This window comes from Schistocerca cancellata, chromosome 1 (assembly GCF_023864275.1).
Source record: "Schistocerca cancellata isolate TAMUIC-IGC-003103 chromosome 1, iqSchCanc2.1, whole genome shotgun sequence".
In the NCBI taxonomy this organism is placed as follows: domain Eukaryota; kingdom Metazoa; phylum Arthropoda; class Insecta; order Orthoptera; family Acrididae; genus Schistocerca; species Schistocerca cancellata.
The window spans coordinates 1,213,596,933-1,213,621,206 of NC_064626.1; the positions used below are offsets into that span (position 1 = coordinate 1,213,596,933).

General features: G+C 45.2%; 1 non-coding gene across 1 annotated transcript; it reads left to right on the forward strand.

Annotated features, from left to right (window-relative positions):
* The first annotated feature begins 17,292 nt into the window (after nucleotides 1-17,292).
* LOC126096948 (U6 spliceosomal RNA) lies at nucleotides 17,293-17,399 on the forward strand. Its single transcript, XR_007522078.1, has one exon. It is a non-coding gene; the product is annotated as a U6 spliceosomal RNA (small nuclear RNA).
* Nucleotides 17,400-24,274: the final 6,875 nt, after the last annotated feature.

Sequence of the window (24,274 nt, forward strand, 5' to 3'; positions counted from 1 at the left end):
TCTCTCTCCATGTCCTCCTCCTCTTCCCTCTCTCTACGTTACCATGCGCACCCCAATTGAAGGCCGGTGGTTCTTACCCCTATGTATTTGTTTCCAGATTGTAACTAATATACACTACTGGCCATTAAAATTGCTACACCCAGAAGAAATACAGATGATAAACGGGTATTCATTGGACAAATATATTATACTAGAACTGACATGTGATTACATTTTCACGCAAATTGGTTGCGTAGATCCTGATAAATCACTATCCAGAACAACCATCTCTGGCCGTAATAACAGCCTTGATAAGCATTGAGTCAAACACAGCTTGGGTGGTGGGTACAGGTACAGCTGCCCATGCAGCTTCAACACGATACCACAGTTCATCAAGAGTAGTGACTGGCGTATTGTGACGCGCCAGTTGCCCGGTCACCATTGACCAGACGTTTTCAAGTGGTGAGAGATCAGGAGAATGTGCTGGCCAGGGCATCAGGCGAACATTTTCTGTATTCAGAAAGGCCCGTACAGGACCTGCAACTTGCGGTTGTGCATTATTCTGCTGAAATGTACGGTTTCGCAGGGATAGAATGATGGGTAAAGTAACGGGTTGTAACACATCCGAAATGTAACGTCCACTGTTCAAAGTGGCGTCAATACGAACAAGATGTGACCGAGTCGTGTAACCAATGGCACCCCATACCATCACGCTGGGTGATACGCCAGTATGGGGATGACGAATAACGCTTCCAATGTGCGTTCACCGCGATGTCGCCAAACATGGATGCGACCATCATGATGCTGTAAACAGAACCTGGATTCATCCGAAAAAATGACGTTTTGCCATTCGTACACCCAGGTTCGTCGTAGAGTACACCATCGCAGGCGCTCCTGTCTGTCATGCAGCGTCGACGGTAACTGCATCCATGGTCTCCGAACAGACAGTCCATGCTGCTGAAAACGTCATACAACTGTTCGTGCAGATGGTTGACTCAGGGATCGATCCGTTACAGCCATGCGGATAAGATGCCTATCATCTCGACTGCTAGTGCTACGAGGCCGTTGGGATCCAGCACGGCGTTCCGTATTACCCTCCTGAACCCACCGATTCCATATTCTGCTAACAGTCATTGGATCTCGACCAACGCGAGCAGCAATGTCACGATACGATAAACCGCAATCGCGATAGGCTACAATCCGACCTTTATCAAAGTCGGATACGTGATGGTACGCATTTCTCCTCCTGACACGAGGCATCACATCAACGTTTCACCAGGCAACGCCGGTCAACTGCTATTTGTGTATGAAAAATCGGTTGGAAACTTTCCTCTTGTCAGCACGTTGTAGGTGTCGCCACCGGCCCCATCCTTGTGTGAATGCTCTGAAAAGCTAATTATTTGCATATCTCAGCATCTTCTTCCTGTCGGTTAAATTTCGCGTCTGTAGCACGTCATACTCGTGGTCTAGCAATTTTAATGGGCAGTAGTGTATGTATCAAATTTCACGGAACTCGTTCGAGCGGATTAAAAGGTCTCTGCTGGATTCCTTTCATGTTAATTTCTTAAATCTGTTGTCATTTACGGCATAAATTCCTCTTCTAAATTTACTGTGGCGTTTCTGACTATCTGGGAGGAGACTGAGTAGTGGAACGTGTTACTTTTACACATAAACAAGAACGATCTGTCACACTACTACACTTTAAAACACAGTTTATATGTAATTCATGTCACACAGTCTCATAGGGAACCTACATCCGCTTTCTTTTATGTACTGTATATGATAAGAAACTGTCATCCCCCTTCCCTTCTGTGTGAGAGGATGAATGAGCAAATGTATTTCTAGTTGCTTGCTTGAGGGTAGCAGACAAGCCTGTCTGCTAGAGAACAGTAGGACCAACGTCGGAACAGGTAGCTACTCTTTCTAAAAGCAGAGAGGTTTCTATCCTTAGTATGGTCCTGTCCGTCCCTTGTCATGTTGGTATAGGAAGCTGCCCCTCTGGCCACTTCCGTTTGTATTTGTGAGCCACCCTCAGGAAGGGACCAGGGCAGTCTGTCCGTGGCGAGCGTGTGAAGTGGTAAGATCTTCAGCTAAGCACGTGTCTGCTAAGTCCGTAGGACAATGGATTTCTTAAGTTAAGCCTAAATGAAAATTTAATCACCTTTATTTCAGGTTTAGCTCTAAAATATCTAATGTTATCTTAAATTGCAACGCAATGTAATTCGCGTGTGAAGTTCAGAATATATTCCGGTAGTTGCTTTGTCACTACTTTGTGATTAAAGTGGAACCATGTGTTGATTAGTAACTCTAACTAGCATTATCAATCTCCAGTGCAAATGTGCGTGAGATTATAACGTCTCGTCTTGACAATATTTTTCAACATAGCAACTTTACTTTATGTTCAACCAACGTGGGCTGTACTTTGTGAGACCAATACCACGTTCTTATACAATTGTTTGACCCATCAGGTCAATAGTAAGACGATTGTAACCAGTTCGAGGTTTTTTCTTTTGTAAATTGCTTTTCGATCTAATTTATTTTAATTATCAAAATTATTGTGGAGTTACACGCTTTGTGTAAACCAAGTTGACTACGTGAGGCATGTGGTGTAATCATCAAAGTAGCCCTCAGCTATTCTTTTCGGGAAGATTTCACAGAGAGTTAGTATGAATTTAGTATACCAGTGTGTGGTAATTACATGACGGACAGGATTGTGCTACGAACGTAACTTCTTTGGGTGAAAATTGAATCGGTTGGTTGTGGTTAATTTCCTCTTGCATATGTTTCAACGTTCTTCGTGTGTTATTTTATGAATGCAGTGTTGTATGCAGTCTCCCAATCTTGGCTCCATATTTGATGTGTTCCGTAAGATTACAATCTCACATTTTCACAATCCTAAATAAGGCACCAGCTTAGTTACGACTCAAGTTTAATATGCTGAAATTTCAATGATCAATGTTAAAATAAATTTCCAAATATAAACTGATTTATTTCTTTTTATTTAAACTCTCTTATATATATATATATATATATATATATATATATATATATATATATATATATATATATATATATATATATATCACCGGTTGTCGTACGACTATTAAAAGATTATAATTAATGTTAGTCTGGTTGGGAATTTGGTAAGCTAGACAGGATACCTGGTGAAACAGTTGCGCAGTAATGCAAGGTTAACTTCCTCAGGTAGCTCACAGCTTTTAACCCACTATTATTGTCTGTCAGCACCGCTTACACCACACAATAAAGCAACAACGGTACAGAATAAGGATGAGATTTTTAGCCATGTACTAGCTCCCATAGGCTCGTCTCAAATTGATTTCACATAGTTTTAAAGCATTTCACAAATGTTTGTACACATATGTCACTTGTATGTCTAACGTATTTCGCCCTATAGGTTACGTTTCACGCATGTCAATGTTTATGACGTTGAGTATCCTCAACTATGTGCAGTACACTGAGATAATTTGCAAATATATCCAGTGTTATAGGTGGCCACGGTCTGCGAAATGTATTGTGAATGGAAGTGGTAGTAAAGGTGTAGTAAATTGAAATGTCATGCACCATGCGGCAATTTTTCACAGGTCTAAGTGTTTATGACCTCATATATTCTTAACTATCTCTCTTACTTTTGTAGGTAAATTCATCGGTAGATCTGGATACTGTCAGCGAGAAGTTCTGCGAATAGAATTACTAGCAACGAAGTAATAAATTTAAACGTCTTGCGTGATACGGTAGGTTTGGGCGCATCTCAGTTCTCTTGACGTCTTGTCCCCTAAACTAAGTGTCGTACAATGATATAATTTTCCAGGTGCTTTCAGTGATATTGCGAATATCGTGTGCCAAATGCGTCACGAATACATAAAGCTATGAAAAATTAAATGAGCGTTTGGCGTCATTGGCCGGGAGGCCCCTTACGGGGCAGGTCCGGCCGCCTTGGTGCAGGTCTTGTTACAGTCGACGCCACATTGGGCGACCTACGCGCCGGATGGAGACGAAATGAAGATGAGGACAACATAACACCCAGTCGAGAATCGAACCCGGGCCCGTAGGACGGCAATCCGTCACGCAGACCACTCAGCTATCGGGGAGTACATTTAGCAATAATGAAGCAATAAATTAAATCGTCATGCTTCATGCGGCAGTTTTAATGTATGAACAGCGATAATTTGGTAAGCAACAAACTTGTTTACCTTGTATCATTTTCTGGGGTCGTCAGTGACAAAAAGTTTCTTACAGGTTTGAAATTATTTGTAAAATTTTTGCAAGTCTTTTAAGTGCTCCCATTCTCAAATACTGGATGCCTAAACTGTAGGGTTTCTCGCCTGTAGGCTACATTGCTTTTTCACCCCCACCCCTTTAAATAGATGGAGTGTTCTTACCCCCATGGTGTTCTTTCCAGGCGGTAAGTGATTTGTGTAAAAAGTTTTGTTGAAATTGACCCAGGAGAAATGGACCATGCATACATTCGAACACCCATTTATACACTCCTGGAAATTGAAATAAGAACACCGTGAATTCATTGTCCCAGGAAGGGGAAACTTTATTGACACATTCCTGGGGTCAGATACAACACATGATCACACTGACAGAACCACAGGCACATAGACACAGGCAACAGAGCATGCACAATGTCGGCACTAGTACAGTGTATATCCACCTTTCGCAGCAATGCAGGCTGCTATTCTCCCATGGAGACGATCGTAGAGATGCTGGATGTAGTCCTGTGGAACGGCTTGCCGTGCCATTTCCTCCTGGCGCCTCAGTTGGACCAGCGTTCGTGCTGGACGTGCAGACCGCTTGAGACGACGCTTCATCCAGTCCCAAACATGCTCAATGGGGGACAGATCCGGAGATCTTGCTGGCCAGGGTAGTTGACTTACACCTTCTAGAGCACGTTGGGTGGCACGGGATACATGCGGACGTGCATTGTCCTGTTGGAACAGCAAGTTCCCTTGCCGGTCTAGGAATGGTAGAACGATGGGTTCGATGACGGTTTGGATGTACCGTGCACTATTCAGTGTCCCCTCGACGATCACCAGTGGTGTACGGCCAGTGTAGGAGATCGCTCCCCACACCATGATGCCGGGTGTTGGCCCTGTGTGCCTCGGTCGTATGCAGTCCTGATTGTGGCGCTCACCTGCACGGCGCCAAACACGCATACGACCATCATTGGCACCAAGGCAGAAGCGGCTCTCATCGCTGAAGACGACACGTCTCCATTCGTCCCTCCATTCACGCCTGTCGCGACACCACTGGAGGCGGGCTGCACGATGTTGGCGCGTGAGCGGAAGACGGCCTAACGGTGTGCGGGACCGTAGCCCAGCTTCATGGAGACGGTTGCGAATGGTCCTCGCCGATACCCCAGGAGCAACAGTGTCCCTAATTTGCTGGGAAGTAGCGGTGCGGTCCCCTACGGCACTGCGTAGGATCCTACGGTCTTGGCGTGCATCCGTGCGTCGCTGCGGTCCGGTCCCAGGTCGACGGGCACGTGCACCTTCCGCCGACCACTGGCGACAACATCGATGTACTGTGGAAACCTCACGCCCCACGTGTTGAGCAATTCGGCGGTACGTCCACCCGGCCTCCCGCATGCCCACTATACGCCCTCGCTCAAAGTCCGTCAACTGCACATACGGTTCACGTCTACGCTGTCGCGGCATGCTACCAGTGTTAAAGACTGCGATGGAGCTCCGTATGCCACGGCAAACTGGCTGACACTGACGGCGGCGGTGCACAAATGCTGCGCAGCTAACGCCATTCGACGGCCAACACCGCGGTTCCTGGTGTGTCCGCTGTGCCGTGCGTGTGATCATTGCTTGTACAGCCCTCTCGCAGTGTCCGGAGCAAGTATGGTGGGTCTGACACACCGGTGTCAATGTGTTCTTTTTTCCATTTCCAGGAGTGTATAATTTGTATGGACTCTTGCTTCTGATCGAATATGTGGTCTTCATTCCAGGCCTGTTGACCGAACTGGACTCGGCTCCGCTGAGATTTAGATAGCCGGAGGCCTTCATAGTATCCACAGTACAGCTATCCTTACTACAAATGACAAAATTATAGCTCGTTTCGAGTCTCGGTCTGCGATTTAGTCTGTGACAAAGATTTGTTTTATCGTAATACCTGCTACAGAAAGATCTTAGCGTTATCGAAGCTACTCAGGGAGAAATCGCTTTCCACAGAGGACCTGATCTTTCCCAGTCCTACGTCTGTGTTAAACGCGCTGGGATACTCGGCGACCGCCAACAGAAGTTCTTCCCGCCGTATTTCAAACACGCAATACGTGCGTAATCCCATTACGCGCGCTCCCGGGCGGAAGGCCAAACTAACGATATTAGATTACGCCGCGGGAATGTCACCCTCCTCTCCCATCCCTACCTCCCCCACCAGTCGTGCTCTCCCCCCCCCCCCCTCCCTACGACCTCTCGCCCTCCAGAGCTGCCGGATGGTATGTGCCCCAGTTGTCGTCCTCCCTGCAGCTCGCAATTTCGTTTCGGGCTGTTTCCCGGTCTCCCTCCACACAAATAACGACCGGCCTCACTTGATCCGCTCGCGAGTCGAAGAAAATTGGGATGTTGCGAGGGGCGTATATACGTGTCGCTGAAGCAGTAAGAGAGGGTAGGCAAATGTCTTGTAATTTCCAGTCGAATAACTCTGATCAACTGGATAAAGCTTCGAGAAAAAGGAGCAAAGAACTTTTCGCTGCGTGATGTATTGCAACTTAGGGAGATTTCCGTTGTTTAGTTGCCTGATTACATGTTTCATCTATTCCTGGGCCTTTTGCTAACTTAGTTCTTTCTATGCAAACTTCGTCTACAAATACTCTCCTGAACATGAAGAAAAATACTTCGCACTATTATTTGCCATTCATCTCTTCTTCTTCACAAACAGAGTGAGAGAAAAATTACTAGACCCCTCAGTACGTGTCAAGTCAGCATATGTAATTGCTGTGTAGCCAAACAGTAATTTAACAATACAATACTTCGTAGTATTATTAATCATTCCTCTATTGTTCTTCACTTACAGAGTAAGGGAAAATTTGCTGGGCAGCGCTGCACGCATCAAATGTAATCCAACAGTTAACGTTATTCTTTATTCAGACATTAAGTTCAGTTTGTAAGTACTTTAATTCAAGTATTAGACTTATTGTTATCTTATATTTGTGTCCTCGTGGAGAAAAACATTTTTGTGGATCATGTCGCACACTTAGAAAAACTCAGGTTTTGTGGAATTGAAGGCTATACACATAGCTCGTTTGAATCATACTTAACGAACATAATGCAAAAAGTTGTGCTGAATAACACAAATAATGTTGGTAGGGTGGTAAATTCTAGTGAATGGCGAGTGATCACAAAGGGAGTCCCACAGGGTTGAATTTTATGTCCTCTGCTTTTCCTTATTCATGTGAATAAGCTCTCACTTAACGTTCAGCAAGAAGAACTAGTACTTTTTGCAGATGACACGAGTGAGATAATAAATCCCATTCCAGAAAAAGCAGCTGAACATATTGTTAAGGACGTCTTTCAAAGAATTATTAAGTGGTTCTCAGAAAATGGTTTCCCCTTTACTTTTGAAAAAAACTCACTATATCCAGTTCCGTACACGGAATGGCGTCATACCGACAACTGATGTAGCATATGAACAGGGCTCAGTTAACAGGGTAGATTTCTCCAAATTTTTGGATGTTCACATTGATGACAACTTGAGCTGGAAGAAGCTTATTACTGAGCTTCTCAAACAATTAAGTTGAGCTTCTTTCGCTCTTTGTATAATCGCTAGTCTTGGTAATAAACAGATCAGCCTCCTAACGTACTTTGCTTATTTCCACTCAATAACATCTTATGGAATAGTTTTCTGGGGTAACTTACCACTTAGACATGAAGTATTGATTGCACAAAAGAGAGCAGTGAGTATTCAGAGTACATATACTCGATAATGAAATTCGTTATAAATAATCCATCGCAATTGGGGAAGAACAGTGATGTTCATACGTACAGCACTAGAGTAAAAAAATGACCTTTCCTATCCGTTATTGAAGCTGTCAGCTGCTCAAAAAGTAGTACATCATTCAGCAACAAAAATCTTTGATCATTTGCCCAACAACATAAATTGTCTGGCAGGTAGCAGATCAAGTTATCAATCTAGCTTACAATCATTTCTTTTGGACCACTCCTTCTATTCCATGGACGAGTTTCTGTTTCAGAACTGGTAAAAAAATGTACCTCTAAATGTAGTTGCGTGTGTAGAACTAAAAATTTCGGTAATATTAATATTAGCACTATTCATTTCTGTAGGCTATATATACCTCGTAATCTGACTTGTTCCACATCATATCGATAAAACGACATAACTAAACTAAACTAGTGGGCAAACTGAAGATTTTCAACCATTGTATTTATTCATATTCTCCCGAATTGTCGTTCAGTGAGCAAAAGACGAGGTTAGTGAATATCGGACCAGATTTGTAACTTGGTTCGGATCTAAAAGATAGAACTCAACATGATATTCTCGACGGGACGAAATCCATAGATGTAAAGGTAATGTCTGTAGTACACCAAGGGAGTGTTTAAGGCCGCTAGTGTTAACTATATACCGGGTGTCCGATAAAAGTTGCGACCAACTTCGAAGGGCTGTAGAGGGTGTCTTGAGGAATAAATCGAGGGTAGGAACCCGTTTTCAGAAGGTCATCCAAAGATGTCACAGAGAGTCTAAGTTATAGGCGCCAGCTCCTGCCAGTAGGCCATCTCTTCAACAGAAAACGTGAGTGTACACTGACGGCACGTAGGCGATACGTTTTGCTACGTTGTTTCCTATTCAGAGATCGCAACTGATTGGCACGATCGCCAGTGGAGAAGATGGAGCTACCGTCTCCACAGGTAGGCCTTGTCTCTTATGAATGTGATGCTCTGTTGTCTCGTTGGATGGCGATTTCGGACGCGGGCTTTCATCCGCAGTTAATTTTTCTCCTGCAACTCCCTGAATAAACTGCAGAGGCAAACCTGTGTCCGAAACCGCCATCCACCAAGGCAACAGACCATGGCATTTATGGGAGACATGGCCTGTCTACACAGCAACTAACCCCATCTGCTCCACTGGCAATCAAGGCAATCAGTTACGATCACTGAATAACAAACCACGTTGAGCCGTTCACGGCTCGCGTTTATCCCATTTATTGTTTGTCATCTTCTATTATGGTACTGCCGCCTCGTTTTCTTATTCCATTTACTGATGTCACTAAGTTCCTGCCTTGCTTTCCTGTGAGCAGCAGCAGCAGCGCGTATCGGTAAGTGCAGTGTCATACCATCTCTGGGGCGACCGATAGTATTTCCGGGTCGTCATATGTCTGGCAGTCAGTTCGGAGACGGACCAGCAGTACAGTCGGGACGCAGCAGCAGTGAAGTCGTGGACGCAGCGTTGGCGAGGCCGACACACATGAACTGTCCGACGGAGGGAGATTGGAGAGGGACGACCGCTGGTTGATCGTTCACTTGGTCGTCTCATCGGCTGACGTACAGGGTGTTTCAAAAATGACCGGTATATTTGAAACGGCAATAAAAACTAAACGAGCAGCGATAGAAATACACCGTTTGTTGCAATATGCTTGGGACAACAGTACATTTTCAGGCAGACAAACTTTCGAAATTACAGTAGTTACAATTTTCAACAACAGATGGCGCTGCGGTCTGGGAAACTCTATAGTACGATATTATCCACATATCCACCATGCGTAGCAATAATATGGCGTAGTCTCTGAATGAAATTACCCGAAACCTTTGACAACGTGTCTGGCGGAATGGCTTCACGTGCAGATGAGATGTACTGCTTCAGCTGTTCGATTGTTTCTGGATTCTGGCGGTACACCTGGTCTTTCAAGTGTCCCCACAGAAAGAAGTCACAGGAGTTCATGTCTGGCGAATAGGGAGGCCAATCCACGCCGCCTCCTGTATGTTTCGGATAGCCCAAAGCAATCACACGATCATCGAAATATTCATTCAGGAAATAAAAGACGTCGGCCGTGCGATGTGGCCGAGCACCATCTTGCATAAACCACGAGGTGTTCGCAGTGTCGTCTAAGGCAGTTTGTACCGCCACAAATTCACGAAGAATGTCCAGATAGCGTGATGCAGTAATCGTTTCGGATCTGAAAAATGGGCCAATCATTCCTTTGGAAGAAATGGCGGCCCAGACCAGTACTTTTTGAGGATGCAGGGACGATGGGACTGCAACATGGGGCTTTTCGGTTCCCCATATGCGCCAGTTCTGTTTATTGACGAAGCCGTCCAGGTAAAAATAAGCTTCGTCAGTAAACCAAATGCTGCCCACATGCATATCGCCGTCATCAATCCTGTGCACTATATCGTTAGCGAATGTCTCTCGTGCAGCAATGGTAGCGGCACTGAGGGGTTGCCGCGTTTGAATTTTGTATGGATAGAGGTGTAAACTCTGGCGCATGAGACGATACGTGGACGTTGGCGTCATTTGGACCGCAGCTGCAACACGGCGAACGGAAACCCGAGGCCGCTGTCGGATCACCTGCTGCACTAGCTGCGCGTTGCCCTCTGTGGTTGCTGTATGCGGTCGCCCTACCTTTCCAGCACGTTCATCCGTCACGTTCCCAGTCCGTTGAAATTTTTCAAACAGATCCTTTATTGTATCGCTTTTCGGTCCTTTGGTTACATTAAACCTCCGTTGAAAACTTCGTCTTGTTTCAACAACACTGTGTTCTAGCCGGTGGAATTTCAACACCAGAAAAATCCTCTGTTCTAAGGAATAAACCATGTTGTCTACAGCACACTTGCACGTTGTGAACAGCACACGCTTACAGCAGAAAGACGACGTACAGAATGGCGCACCCACAGACTACGTTGTCTTCTATATCTTTCACATCACTTGCAGCGCCATCTGTTGTTGAAAATTGTAACTACTGTAATTTCGAAAGTTTGTCCGCCGGAAAATGTACTGTTGTCCCAAGCATATTGCAACAAACGGTGTATTTCTATCGCTGCTCGTTTAGTTTTTATTGCCGTTTCAAATATACCGGTCATTTTTGAAACACCCTGTATATTTGGTCCTCTCACCATTCCCGGGCCTGGGAGTCGGTCGGTTGGCGTGGAGCAGCAAGGAATTGTCGACTGGACGTAGTTTGGCCGGGGCCGCTGGCGGTCTCTACACGGTGCCAGAGTGTGTGTTTCTGTTCCCATTGCTACGAGGTCTGTGGCTCACCGACCCTGGACACGAAAGTTGAGTTTTTATTTAATCTACGAGCAAGTCAAGACTGTTCATATTATGTCGTTTGAAGTTCGTCGTTGGCTGTTGGGATAATACCGCGAGTAACAAGGTGGTTTTCAAGTTGGAAAATTCTAGCCACGCTCCGGTGGATGGCTCAAATGTCTCTGAGCACTATGGGACTTAACTTCTGAGGTCATCAGTCCCCTAGAACTTAGAACTATTTAAACCTAACTAACCTAAGGACATCGCACACATCCATGCCCGAGGCAGGATTCGAACCTGCGACCGTAGCGGTCGCGCGGTTCCAGACTGTAGCGCCTAGAACCGCTCGGCCACACCGGCCGGCGCTCCGGTGGAGTTCCACTGTATTTAGTTATTTGAATTGAAGTGCAACAGCCGAATCTTCTGCCTTGTGGCCGTTAACGTTCCGGCTACCTGCCCTGACCGTTGACGTAAATTTCAGGCAGTGTAGTTTCCTCACCATGTTGTTGCTGTCCATCACGGTGTGTAGTTTGACACCTCCGTGTATGATTGGAGGTGGACTCCAATATCTTTTACGTTGTCCTTAGAAAATGTAGTCCATCAACAAAGGAGGTGGCTTACAAAGCACTCGTTCAACCTATACTTGAGTATTGCTCATCAGTGTGGGATCCGTACCAGATCGGGTTGACGGAGGAGATAGAGAAGATCCAAAGAAGAGCGGCGCGTTTCGTCACAGGGTTATTTGGTAACCGTGATAGCGTTACGGAGATGTTTAACAAACTCAAGTGGCAGACTCTGCAAGAGAGGCGCTCTGCATCGCGGTGTAGCTTGCTCGCCAGGTTTCGAGAGGGTGCGTTTCTGGATGAGGTATCGAATATATTGCTTCCCCCTACTTATACCTCCCGAGCACATCACGAATGTAAAATTAGAGAGATTAGAGCGCGCACGGAGGCTTTCAGACAGTCGTTCTTCCCGCGAACCGTACGCGACTGGAACAGGAAAGGGAGGTAATGACAGTGGCACGTAAAGTGCCCTCCGCCACACACCGTTGGGTGGCTTGCGGAGTATAAATGTAGATGTAGATGTAGATGTAGAACTCCCTGTTGTGCCCTGATCGGGTGAGGTGGAAGTTATCCTATCGGTGGATCTGTTTACTGTCGGTCGGTTGGGTTGTCGTCGGCTCGTGAATGGTTGGCCCGATTGTCTGTCTCACCTGAGCGAGCGTTAGTGTTTGAATTACAGGCCGACCCGCTAACATTGAGCGCCCTTGGGTGTACCCTTTTTATTTGTTCATGTTGTTTTGTACTTGTATGGCTTCCATTCGATTTTTTTTTTTTTTTTTTTTTATTAAGGTAGTTTTACCCTTAAGGCGTAAGATTCTTTAGGCCTTCAGCCTAAATTAAACAACTGTTTTACGTAAGGCCTTTGGTATTTAGAAAAAATTAATGTTATGGAGTTTTAAGTCTTAGGCCTTGAGCCGATATGAATTTAACTTGAGGATCACATTTGAGGAAGTGGAAAAAATGGTCAATAGATTGCAGTGCAATAAAGCGGCTGGGGTGGATGAAATTAAGTCGGAACTCATCAAATACAGTGGAATGACAGGTCTTAAATGGCTACACAGGATAATTGAAATGGCCTGGGAGTCGGGACAGGTTCCATCAGACTGGACAAAAGCAGTAATCACACCAATCTTTAAACATGGAAACAGAAAACATTGTAACAACTACAGAGGTATCTCTTTAATCAGCGTTGTGGGTAAAATCTTCTCAGGTATTGTTGAAAGGAAAGTGCGAGTATTAGTTGAGGACCAATTGGATGAAAATCAGTGTGGGTTTAGGCCTCTTAGAGGTTGTCAGGACCAGATCTTTAGCTTACGGCAAATAATGGAGAAGTGTTATGAGTGGAACAGGGAATTGTATCTATGCTTCATAGATCTAGAAAAGGCATATGACCGGGTTCCTAGGAGGAAGTTATTGTCTGTTCTACAAGATTATGGAATAGGAGGCAAACTTTTGCAAGCAATTAAAGGTCTGTACATGGATAGTCAGGCAGCAGTTAGAGTTGACGGTAAATTGAGTTGATGGTTCAGAGTAGTTTCAGGGGTAAGACAAGGCTGCAACCTGTCTCCACTGTTGTTCATATTATTTATGGATCATATGTTGAAAACAATAGACTGGCTGGGTGAGATTAAGATATGTGAACACAAAATAAGCAGTCTTGCATATGCGGATGACTTAGTTGTGATGGCAGATTCGATTGAAAGTTTGCAAAGTAATATTTCAGAGCTAGATCAGAAATGTAAGGACTATGGTATGAAGATTAGCATCTCCAAAACGAAAGTAATGTCAGTGGGAAAGAAATATAAACGGAATGAGATTTTCACTCTGCAGCGGAGTGTGCGCTGATATGAAACTTCCTGGCAGATTAAAACTGTGTGCCCGACCGAGACTCGAACTCGGGACCTTTGCCTTTCGCGGGCAAGTGCTCTACCATCTGAGCTACCGAAGCACGACTCACGCCCGGAACTCACAGCTTTTAAATATAAACGGATTGAGTGCCAAATAGGAGGAACAAAGTTAGAACAGGTGGACGGTTTCAAGTACTTAGGATGCATATTCTCACAGGATGGCAACATAGTGAAAGAACTGGAAGCGAGGTGTAGCAAAGCTAATGCAGTGAGCGCTCAGCTACGATCTACTCTCTTCTGCAAGAAGGAAGTCAGTACCAAGACTAAGTTATCTGTGCACCGTTCAATCTTTCGACCAACTTTGTTGTATGGGAGCGAAAGCTGGGTGGATTCAGGTTACCTTATCAACAAGGTTGAGGTTACGGATATGAAAGTAGCTAGGATGATTGCAGGTACTAGTAGATGGGAACTATGGCAGGAGGGTGTCCACAATGAGGAAATCAAAGAAAAACTGGGAATGAACTCTATAGATGTAGCAGTCAGGGCGTACAGGCTTAGATGGTGGGGTCATGTTACACGCATGGGAGAAGCAAGTTACCCAAGAGACTCATGGATTCAGCAGTAGAGGGTAGGAGGAGTCGGGGCAGACCGAGGAGAAGGTACCTGGATTCGGTTAAGAATGATTTTGAAGTAATAGGTTTAACATCAGAAGAGGCACCAATGTTAGCACTGAATAGGGGATCATGGAGGAACTGTATAAGGGGGGCTATGCTCCAGACTGAACGCTGAAAGGCATAATCAGTCTTAAATGATGATGATGATGATGATGATGATGCTGTTGAAGTGTCTGATTCTTTGGGCCTTCAGTCTCACTATAGAACTGTTTTAAGATAAGGCTTTGCCTTTTTAATTTCTGTTTTGGTTGAGTTTTGCCTAATTAAGAACTGTTTTACGTGAAACCTTTGTGTTTTTTTATTTATTTATTTAATGTTGCTGAGCTTTAAGTGCTGGGCTTTCAGCCGATTTTGAATTCAAATTGTTTGCTCTGAAAATCTCAGATTCTTTGGCCCTTCTGCCTAAATAAAGAACTGTTGTAATATAAGGCTTGCCTTTTAAATTTCTGTTTATGCTTGCGTTTTAAGTTATTGGCCTTCAGCCGTTTTTAAGTTAAACTGGCTTTCAGCCTGGTATTATTTCCCAAAGATTAAAGCTGTGTGTTAAAAAAATTTTTTTTGGGCTCTTGCGATGTATGATCAAATAATAAAGTTATATGTTTGAGTGCAACTCACAGCCCTTTATTTTGGCCCCTTTCCACAATTTAACCTACATGTCTTGACCTGCGGGTTAAGCAGGGGGTCTCAAACATTGCGAGACGTTCCGTCTACGGACCGTCAGTGTCCAAAGTAGCGTTTGCTGTCGATCGGATGGCCAATCGGCATGTGCCAGCGCTTATAATTTCGACGCTCTGTAGCGTCGTTGGATGACGGGCTCCTATCCTCACGACGTTCTCTACAGTGCCTCGAAGTTGGTAGAAACACTTTAGCTTACCTGAACCACAGTGGGCCGCATATAATACAGTCAACACTAACAGCAACTGCCGAACAAAACTATGGATGAATTATGACATACTTTGCGTAGATAGGCGAAGGGATACATTACTTTTCTATTACACTATTTGTGAAAACTGACAGCAAACAATAACAAGCCTAAAATACCTCCATGTAAGCGCCCTAGGCGGCCTAAGGTGCAATGACCACATAAGGTTAATGGTAGGAAAAGCGCATACCAGGCCGAGATTCATTGGCAGAATCTTAAGAAAATGTTATTCATCCACTAGGAAAGTGGCTCATAAATAATTTGTTCGACCTATTCTTGAGTATCGTTCACCAAACTTGCCAAAACCAAAGACACAGAAGGTCCAACGAAGAGAAACCCTTTGCGTCACAGGGTCTCTAAGTAAAATGGAAATGCCGTGTGGCTATGGCCTCCCGTCGGGTAGACCGTTCGCCTGGTGCAAGTATTTCGAGTTGACGCCACTTCGGCGAGTTGCGTGTCGATGTAGATGAAATGATGATAAGGACAACACGACACTGTCAGCGGAGAAAATATCCGACCTAGCCGGGAATCGAACCCGGGCCGTTAGGCATGACATTCAGACGCGCTGGCCAGGGTCGGACAACTCGAAATAAGATCATTACTGCAGGGGTAATGACTACAAGAGAGACGTTGCGCATCACAGAAAGGATTACCTTTGAAATTCCGAGAGAATACGTTAGAAGGAGAGTGGGTCAATATATTACATCCTCCTACATTTGTCTCGCGAAGTGACCACAATCAGAAAAGCAGGGAACTTAGAGCTCATATGTAAGATTGTAGACAATCGATTTTCTCACAAACCATTCGCAAATGACACAGAGGACGGGGAGAAAGGTGATGGTGCCAGAGGTACCCTCCACCGCGCACCGTAATGTGGTATGGGAAGTGTAGACGTAGATGCAGAGGTTGATAATTTTCGTTATCCAGTACAGCACGGCAGAACAAGCGAACAAAGGGTGATTTCAGCTTGCTGGAGCCTTTTTCTGTAGCGCCCCGGCAGAGAAAGACAACTAGAAAGGAACCCACTGCTGCAGTGACCGGAGAATACTTTAATTGACTGAGAAAACAAGTGGAACAATTCTGACGAAGCTTTTCGGCAGACGCCCATGCTTGTTTGACGCCAGGTGCCACAATGGCGGGGCAGACCCAAGCATTTGTAAACATTAATGCCTTCCGAAGCAGCTAACTCCCAGTCACCACTTGAAGACCTGCTAAATGTATGTTGGCAAAACTTGTCAATCTGCCAAATGGGTCGAGGATCGAGATCAAACTCCAGGCAGGAAAAAGCCAGCTCCGGATTTTTGGGCCGGCACACGAGAATTAAAATGATCACGTGTAGATGGAATGTACCAGAGAGATAATGAAGACCGTCATGTGCAACCAGATCCGGGTGGAAAAATTCACTATAACGTATAAAGATTCAGCCACGGGCAATAGTGAACAGTCATAGAGTCAGCGAGTAGTCATTAGTAGAGGAACAAGCAGAGTATCAACAAAAGTGGGACCAACTTGGACAGCAGCAGCTATTTATGGAAAAATAGAATATTACCCACGAGAAGACTGCGCTGCTACAAGGGACACAACGAAAACTAATAGGTGAAACTTCCTGGCCAATTAAAACTGTGTGCCCGACCGAGACTCGAACTAAGGCAAAGGTCCCGAGTTCGAGTCTCGGTCCGGCACACAGTTTTAGTCTGCCAGGAAGTTTCATATCAGCGCACACTCCGCTGCAGAGTGAAAATTTCATTCTGGAAACACCCCCTAGGCTGTGACTAAGCCATGTCTCCGCCATATCCTTTCTTCCAGCAATGCTAGTTCTGCAAGGTATGCGGAAGAACTTCTGCGAAGTTTGGAAGTTAGGAGACGAGGTACTGGCGGAATTAAAGCTGTAAGGACGGGGTGTCAGTCGTGCTTGGGTAGTTCAGTGCGCCGGCACGGTAACTCAGCGTGTTCGGTCAGAGGGATAGCTGCCCTCTGTAATAAAAAAAACTGAGTTAATGGATCAATGACGAACTGAAACGGGTGTCTTGCGACGTCCGCCCCGAGCAGATACAACGAACGAAAACGAACAAAATAAAGTACTCGCTTCGGCGGTACATTTACTAAGATTGGAACGATACAGAGAAGATTAGCATGGCCCCAGCGCAAGGATTACACCCAAAATCGTGAAGCGTTCCACATTATAGCCGGCACAGTAGCTCAGCGTGTTCGGTCAGAGGGTTTAGCTACCCTCTGTAATGAAAAAGTGAGTAAACGGATCAACGAACAATCTGAGCGAGTGTCATCGGACGTCCGCCACGAACAAAGTCAACGAACAATATAGAACAAAATGAGATTTAAAAAAAGTGGTAGAGCACTTGTCCGTGAAAGGCATGCGTCGCGAGTTCGAGTCTCGGTCCGGCACGTAGTTTTAACCTGCCAGGAAGTTTCATAACAGCGCACACTCCGCTGCAGAGTGAAAATATCATTCTGGGAACTAATAGGTGAATAGTAATTTTATAAATCTTCTGTAAATGTGTTTCCTTGAACAGTGTTGGACAGAGACGGTCTGTCTTTTTGTTAGGGCAAGGGGCCAGTGATGTGATAATTACTGTTGGACAGAGACGGTCTGTCTTTTTGTTAGGGCAAGGGGCCAGTGATGTGATGTGATGTAGCCGGTGAGTTCGTAGTTAGACACAGTGGCCATTGATTCCGTAGACGACACAACAAGTGGCAACGATTGCACTTGTCCTGGCCTAGGCACCGCATGTATAACATTTTATGTAGACAACAAGGATCAGGTGTCTGTTGATAGTGAAAGCAGTGCGTAGTAAGGCAGGATTATAGGAAAAGGCGTTTAGATAGTAAAAAGTTGGTACCAGGTGTAACTCATGTATATAAACTGACTGAAAAAAAAATCGCAAAACCAAGAAGGAATTTGCGGCACAAAAGAAAGTTGGTAGAAATGTTTCTACATCTGAAACATGCTGTCTGTTGAAATTCTGTAGCATTCGCATAAGAGTGACGCTAGTAGTGCCACTATCGTGATACAAATCTGGTTTTCTTTCAATAAACTTGTAACGGTTGTGAGCGGTAGTTGAGAGGTGGCATGAGCCCCCTCTCATATTTCTATCTTACGGTTTTCCTCTCTAATTGAATGCAGTGAAAAGTCGCTATTCCTTCACACGCGGACTTCCCACGCAGCGTCTCTCGTCATCCGGGTGGTCCGGTGACAGGCGGGCTCCTCTGATCTGGAAAACGTTAAGCCGACGGGTGTGAGGAAGTCGAGTGAATGCTTTGCAGACGCCAACATTGTCAAAAGACACGCCCGGAGGGTTCTGAAGTAGCGGCTGGGCTAGAGGTTCCGTTACTTCGCAGAAACTTAGCGAAAACACTTTCTGGCGGTCTACCAGCGAGGCGTGGGAATGACTTGTGTACCCAGGCAGTTGTGGCGGGAAAATTCCCGCGCTTTCTGCAAAATAGTAACTGTGATTGGCTTGCTCAGGGCATAGCTCCGTGACGTAGCAAAATCAGCGCAGAAATTGGCGCCAAGAATCTCCATTGGTGGAATGGTAGTGCTCGGGCAATAGAGTGGAATTTTCCGCCGGTTTTCGAGTTGCTGATTGGAACGTTTAACCACGGCCACTGTCATGGGGGCGGGAATGTTGTGTGTTTGGCCTGTGCGGGTACTCTAGGTAGTCGGCTCTCGCCTTTCGGTCGAGGACGTCGAAGCAACCAGCCATCGCCTCCGGTACGCCAGATCGTGCTCTGGCAGTTAAGAAGACAGTTTGGTAATGTATGTCCGCAGCACCGGCAGATAGGGATTTTCCTAGGTGATAATCAGAGCTCAGCAGAGCGCGCCTGTTCGTCTTTTTCTAACCTTGTTCTGTCTTGAGTAGCAGCAATTAATGTTGGGTTAGCTGTGTGTCTCTCATAAGATTTGAGTGGCAAGGAATTTGCTCCACATACCACTTCGTCTTAAACCTCACAATCTAGTTTAGGGACAACTTCACCTTCATAGCGTTTGTTTGAGTATCCACTTTGAGCCAATTTGATGTATTATAAATGTTTCATGTGTTTTTGTTTATTATTTTGTGTTTAGTCTTAATAAATCATATTGTTATGTTGGACAGAACTTTCATTCTGTTAATCGGTAGAGCAACCCATCATTTCTCACTAAGATAATAAAACCTTCCTTTATTTAACTTATTTATCAAATTAAATTATTGCAGGTGCCAAACTCTTTTCTACTCCACTTGCGGGGTTGATTACAGTCAGTTCGCGTATATTTTTTAATCCATGTGCAACAGCAAAAGTTGGAGTTAGAATAGGGGGGGGGGGCTTAGAGCATCATTTACATATGGAGATTCTAGAAGAATTTAGTGTTAAATACACTGCTTGAGTGGCAAGGAATTGGCTGCACATACCCGGCACCTCGCATAGTTACTTTTCAGTCTGAACGTGATGAGCTGATGTTAGTCAGGAATGCCTATAGGGTGACAAAGTCGCCATTAGTGAGTCATGCGCGGCTCGCGCTCATGCCGTTTATTGCGCGTCATCTTGTTTTGTCGTTCTGTTGTCTCGTCTTTTATGGTCGGGGACGGACCAGCAGCGGAGTCGAGGCCGGAGCGACAGTGAGGTGCGGACAGCCAGTGCTCGCAGACCGCTGCCGACACGCGTGATCTATCCGACCGCTGGTTGGTCGTTTGGTTGGTCGTCTCATCGGGCGACGTGTATTTGGTCTCTTGACCGTTTCCAGACCTCGTCACTTGGTCATAGTGCCGGACGTGGGTCGGTTCCTTCCTTGTGCAGAGATGTCGGGTCGCCAATAGGCAAGAGTTACCTCTGCATGGTTGTGTCCGAGCCAGGGTGCCCGAGTCGCTGTGTCTCCGAATTCCGAACGGACATCGAGTTGAGTCGGGTTGGAGCTGCAGTTAGCTTCGGATAGCCAAGAATCGCCCGACCGTTGCCGACACACGTAACTTCAGTGGGAACGACCTGGGTTGGTCGTTCGGTCGGTCGTATCGACGTGTATTTGGTTCGTCCTTGTTGTCCCACATTGATTGCTTTTACGATTGTTCGAGTTATTGTGCAAGGGTGTTTACGTGGAACTGTGTGTAGCTCCTGTGATTTCCACTGAGCAGATGAATGCTGTCTGCGTACTGGAGTAGGCAGTCGGTCGGTTGAAATAGAGCAGCGAGTGTGGCGGGTGGAAGGGAATTGAGAGAATTGATTGGGCTGTTGGTTGGTTCTTCAGCCATCCGTAGGTCGTGTTGCTACCCGATTGTTTAGTGTTACGCTTGGCTGCCTGTCTCACCTAAACTGTTGTTCGAGTTTCTTCCCCAGGCCGACCCTTGGAACACTTCTGACAAGGGAACCTCCCCATCGCACCCCCCTCAGATTTAGTTATAAGTTGGCACAGTGGATAGGCCCTGAAATAATGAACACAGATCAATCGAGAAAACAGGAAGAAGTTGTGTGGAACTATGAAAAAAAAAAGCAAAATATACAAACTGTGTAGTCCATGTGTAAGATAAGCAACATCAAGGAGAAGTTCTTCGGAGGGGCGCCGTGGTCCCGTGGTTAGCGTGAGCAGCTGCGAAATAAGAGGTCCATGGTTCAAGTCTTCCCTCAACCGAAAATTTTACTTTCTTTATTTTCGCAAAGTTATGATCTGTCCGTTCATTGACGTCTCTGTTCACTGTAATAAGTTTAGTGTCTCTGTTTTGCGACCGCACCGCAAAACCGTGCTATTAGTAGACGAAAGGACGTGCCTCTCCAATGGGAACCGAAAACATTTGATCCCAAGGTCATAGGTCAACCGATTCCTCCACGGGAAAACACGTCTGATATATTCTATACGACACTGGTGACGGCATGTGCGTCACATGACAGGAATATGTTGTCAACCCACCTAACTTGTACACTTGACGAATGGGTAAAAAGAATCTTCTACCTTGCCCGATTTAGGTTTTCTTGTGGATGTGATAATCACTCCCAAAAAAGTGATCAAAACATAAGACTTTCTCACACAAACTAAAAATAAAAAAATTAAACTTTTTACTTGAGGGAAGCCTTGAACCCACGACCTCTCGTTCCATAGCTGTTCTCGCTAGCCACGGGACCACGGCGCTCCCTAACTCTCATTTGTCCTTGATGTTGCATATCAATCGCATGGACTACTCAGTTTGTATATTTTACTAATTTTTTTCATAGTTCCACACAACTTCTTCCTGTTTACTCGATTGATCTGTGTTCAGTTTTTCAAGGCCTATCCACTGCGCCAACTTATAAGTAAATCTGAGGGGAGTGCGATGGGGAGGTTCCCTTGTGAGCACCACTATTTGTCGTTTGTAATTGTCATTTTATTTGGTCGCAGATACTGTGCCAGGCCTTGATCCGTGTAATTAATATTGCCTGTTTTATGTGTAGTATATGGCCTTCAGCCGAACTTCATGTCAACTGTTTTAAGATTAGGCCTTCAACCGCGTTTTATTTAAAATTCTTGTTTGCTCTGTATTTAGGCCTTCACCCGTGTTGCTTTTAAAATCTGTGGCTTTAATATATAAATCCTTGTCTGTATGGTTTCTATTTAATTATCTTGAATTCTTGAAATGGCCTTCAGCCGTGTTCTGTAAATGTTTATCTTAAGATTGTCTTTAATTATTCTTGAGTAATTGTTTGGGCCTTCAGCCGACAAGATACTTCAAGTTTTTTAAAGATGTTTTTCTGTTGTACTGTGTAAAAGCTTATCTTTAAAGCCTCTCTTTTATTATGTAAGGAAATTTTTTTTTAATTGGGCTTTGAGTCGAAGAATTACCTTGAATTTCCCTTAATATGGCCTTTAGCCGGAATTTGTAAATGCTTGGCTGTCAAACAACTTCCTTAGCTGATCTGAAACATTATTTCGGCCTTTAGGCGAGTAATTTTACTTAAATACGGCTTTCAGCCGTTACTCTAAATCGTGATGTTTCAGAAGCAATCATTTAAGCTTATTTTGGACAAGTTACTTGGGCTCTCAGCTGTGAATTGACCCTTGTTGTTTTAAAGAGAAAACTGTGCTTTGATTCGAGAAATAAAGTTGTGTATTTTTGTATAACTTAACAGTAATTGACCTTGGCCCCTTTCTACAACCTGATCCGCTCTGTCCTGCGAAACCAGCTTTCAATTATCAACACCGAGCGAGGTGGCGCAGTGGTTAGACACTGGACTCGCATTCGGGAGGACGACGAAAGGGCACGGCCGACTTCCTTCCCAATCCTTCCCTAATCCGATGAGACCGATGACCACGCTGTCTGGTCTCCTTCCCCAAAACCACCCAACCAACCAATCAATTATCAACAGCGCACTCAGTTTGAACGAGGTAGTGTAATAGGGCTACGGGAATCTGGACTTTCCTTCTGCAATAATGCAGGAAGACTTGGCAGGAATGTAGCCATTGTTCATGATTGCTATCAGGGGTGGTTACGGGAATATGCGCTCGCAACAAGGCCAGGCTCCGAACTACTCAAAAAATGGCTCTGAGCACTATGGGACTTAACTGCTGAGGTCATCAGTCCCCTACAACTTAGAACTACTTAAACCTAACTAACCTAAGGACGTCACACACACCCATGCCCGAGGCAGGATTCGAATCAGCGATCGTAGCGGTCATGCGGTTCGAGACTGTAGCGCCTAGAACCACTCGGCCACTTCGGCCGGCTCCGAGCTGCCACGTGGCAGTACCGAGAGGGAAGACCATCGTGTTCGACGTATGTCTCTGGCGTATCGCATGGCATCTGCAGCAGCAATTTGAGCGGAAATTGACAACACGGTGATACAACGAACGGTTAAAAATCGGTTAGCTCAAGGACAGCTCCGAGCCAGACGTCCTGTAGCGTGCATTCCATTGACCCCAAACCACGGCCATTGGCGCCTTCTGTGGTGTCAGGTGAGAGTTCATTGCAGGGCAGAATGGAGGCCTGCCGTGCTTTCCGATGAAAGATGGTTCTCATTCGGTGCCAGTGACGGCTGTGTATTTGGTTAGAAGCAGGTCATTTGAGGGCCTGCATTCAACCTGTCTGGGTGCAACTGGACCTACATCTGGAGTTGCGGTCTGGGATGCGATTTCGTATAGTCTGTCGGTAAACTGAAGAGCGAGCGAACGAGTCCCCACTCTGCCTATCCAGCTACGTCACGAGGCGCTTCTACAGGCTGTTTCACAACTTAGTACCGGTCCTGCCGCGGCGCGCGTTTTAAATCTTTGTCGACGCCGTGTACAGATATGTCCTGGCAGCGTTTATTTTTAGACAACTCCGTTAAGACCATAATGAATCCAAAAGACGATAGCTTCTTCCGAAACACAACATTATAGAGTAAGTAATATTAACGTAGGAACGGAAGTCAGGATTCTGCTACAAATACAGAACCGAATGCCTGTTCATGTGAATGTATGTACCCTCTACTGCTATTCGCAAAACGAACCCCGTATGGTGCAATCAATCTGTAGAATTTAAGCCTTGTTCTTACTTTATGTTTCTATTAAAAGCTAGAAATTTCCAGGTAAATCCCATTTTACGCTGTGTCTTACGTAAAACATCTTTCTGCCAAAGAAAACAGATTTTTTTTTTTTTACGGCAGTAAGCAATGTCCATAATGTCGTCATTATTTTTTGGTTTATGTGAAAGTCCTCCATCGTTTGTCGAATGACCGATTTTGTGAAACTGCCTATAACGAAGAGTTTCCTCCCAACATTGTCAGTTTTCCTTCGTGGCGGTTCCAGCACGCGGTTTATTTTCGCGTTTCTTCCTTATGCGTCCTATTGTGGCGAGGCTGACGTTTGCATAAATTGCAGCCCTCTGATTGGGACTGGTAATATTACCCACAGTTCTGTTGTGCCGCCTCTTTAACACATGATCATGTAACATTACAGACAATCGAACGCTCGTTACACCATAAATACCTCCTCTTCTCCATATTCTGCACATTTTCTTGCAATGCAGGGCGGTTAGCCATCACTTCCGGATACCGAAGTATATCAGTAAGCACACAAAATTAACTGTCCGACACTGGCAATTAAGATCCCACGAACAGAACGACGTG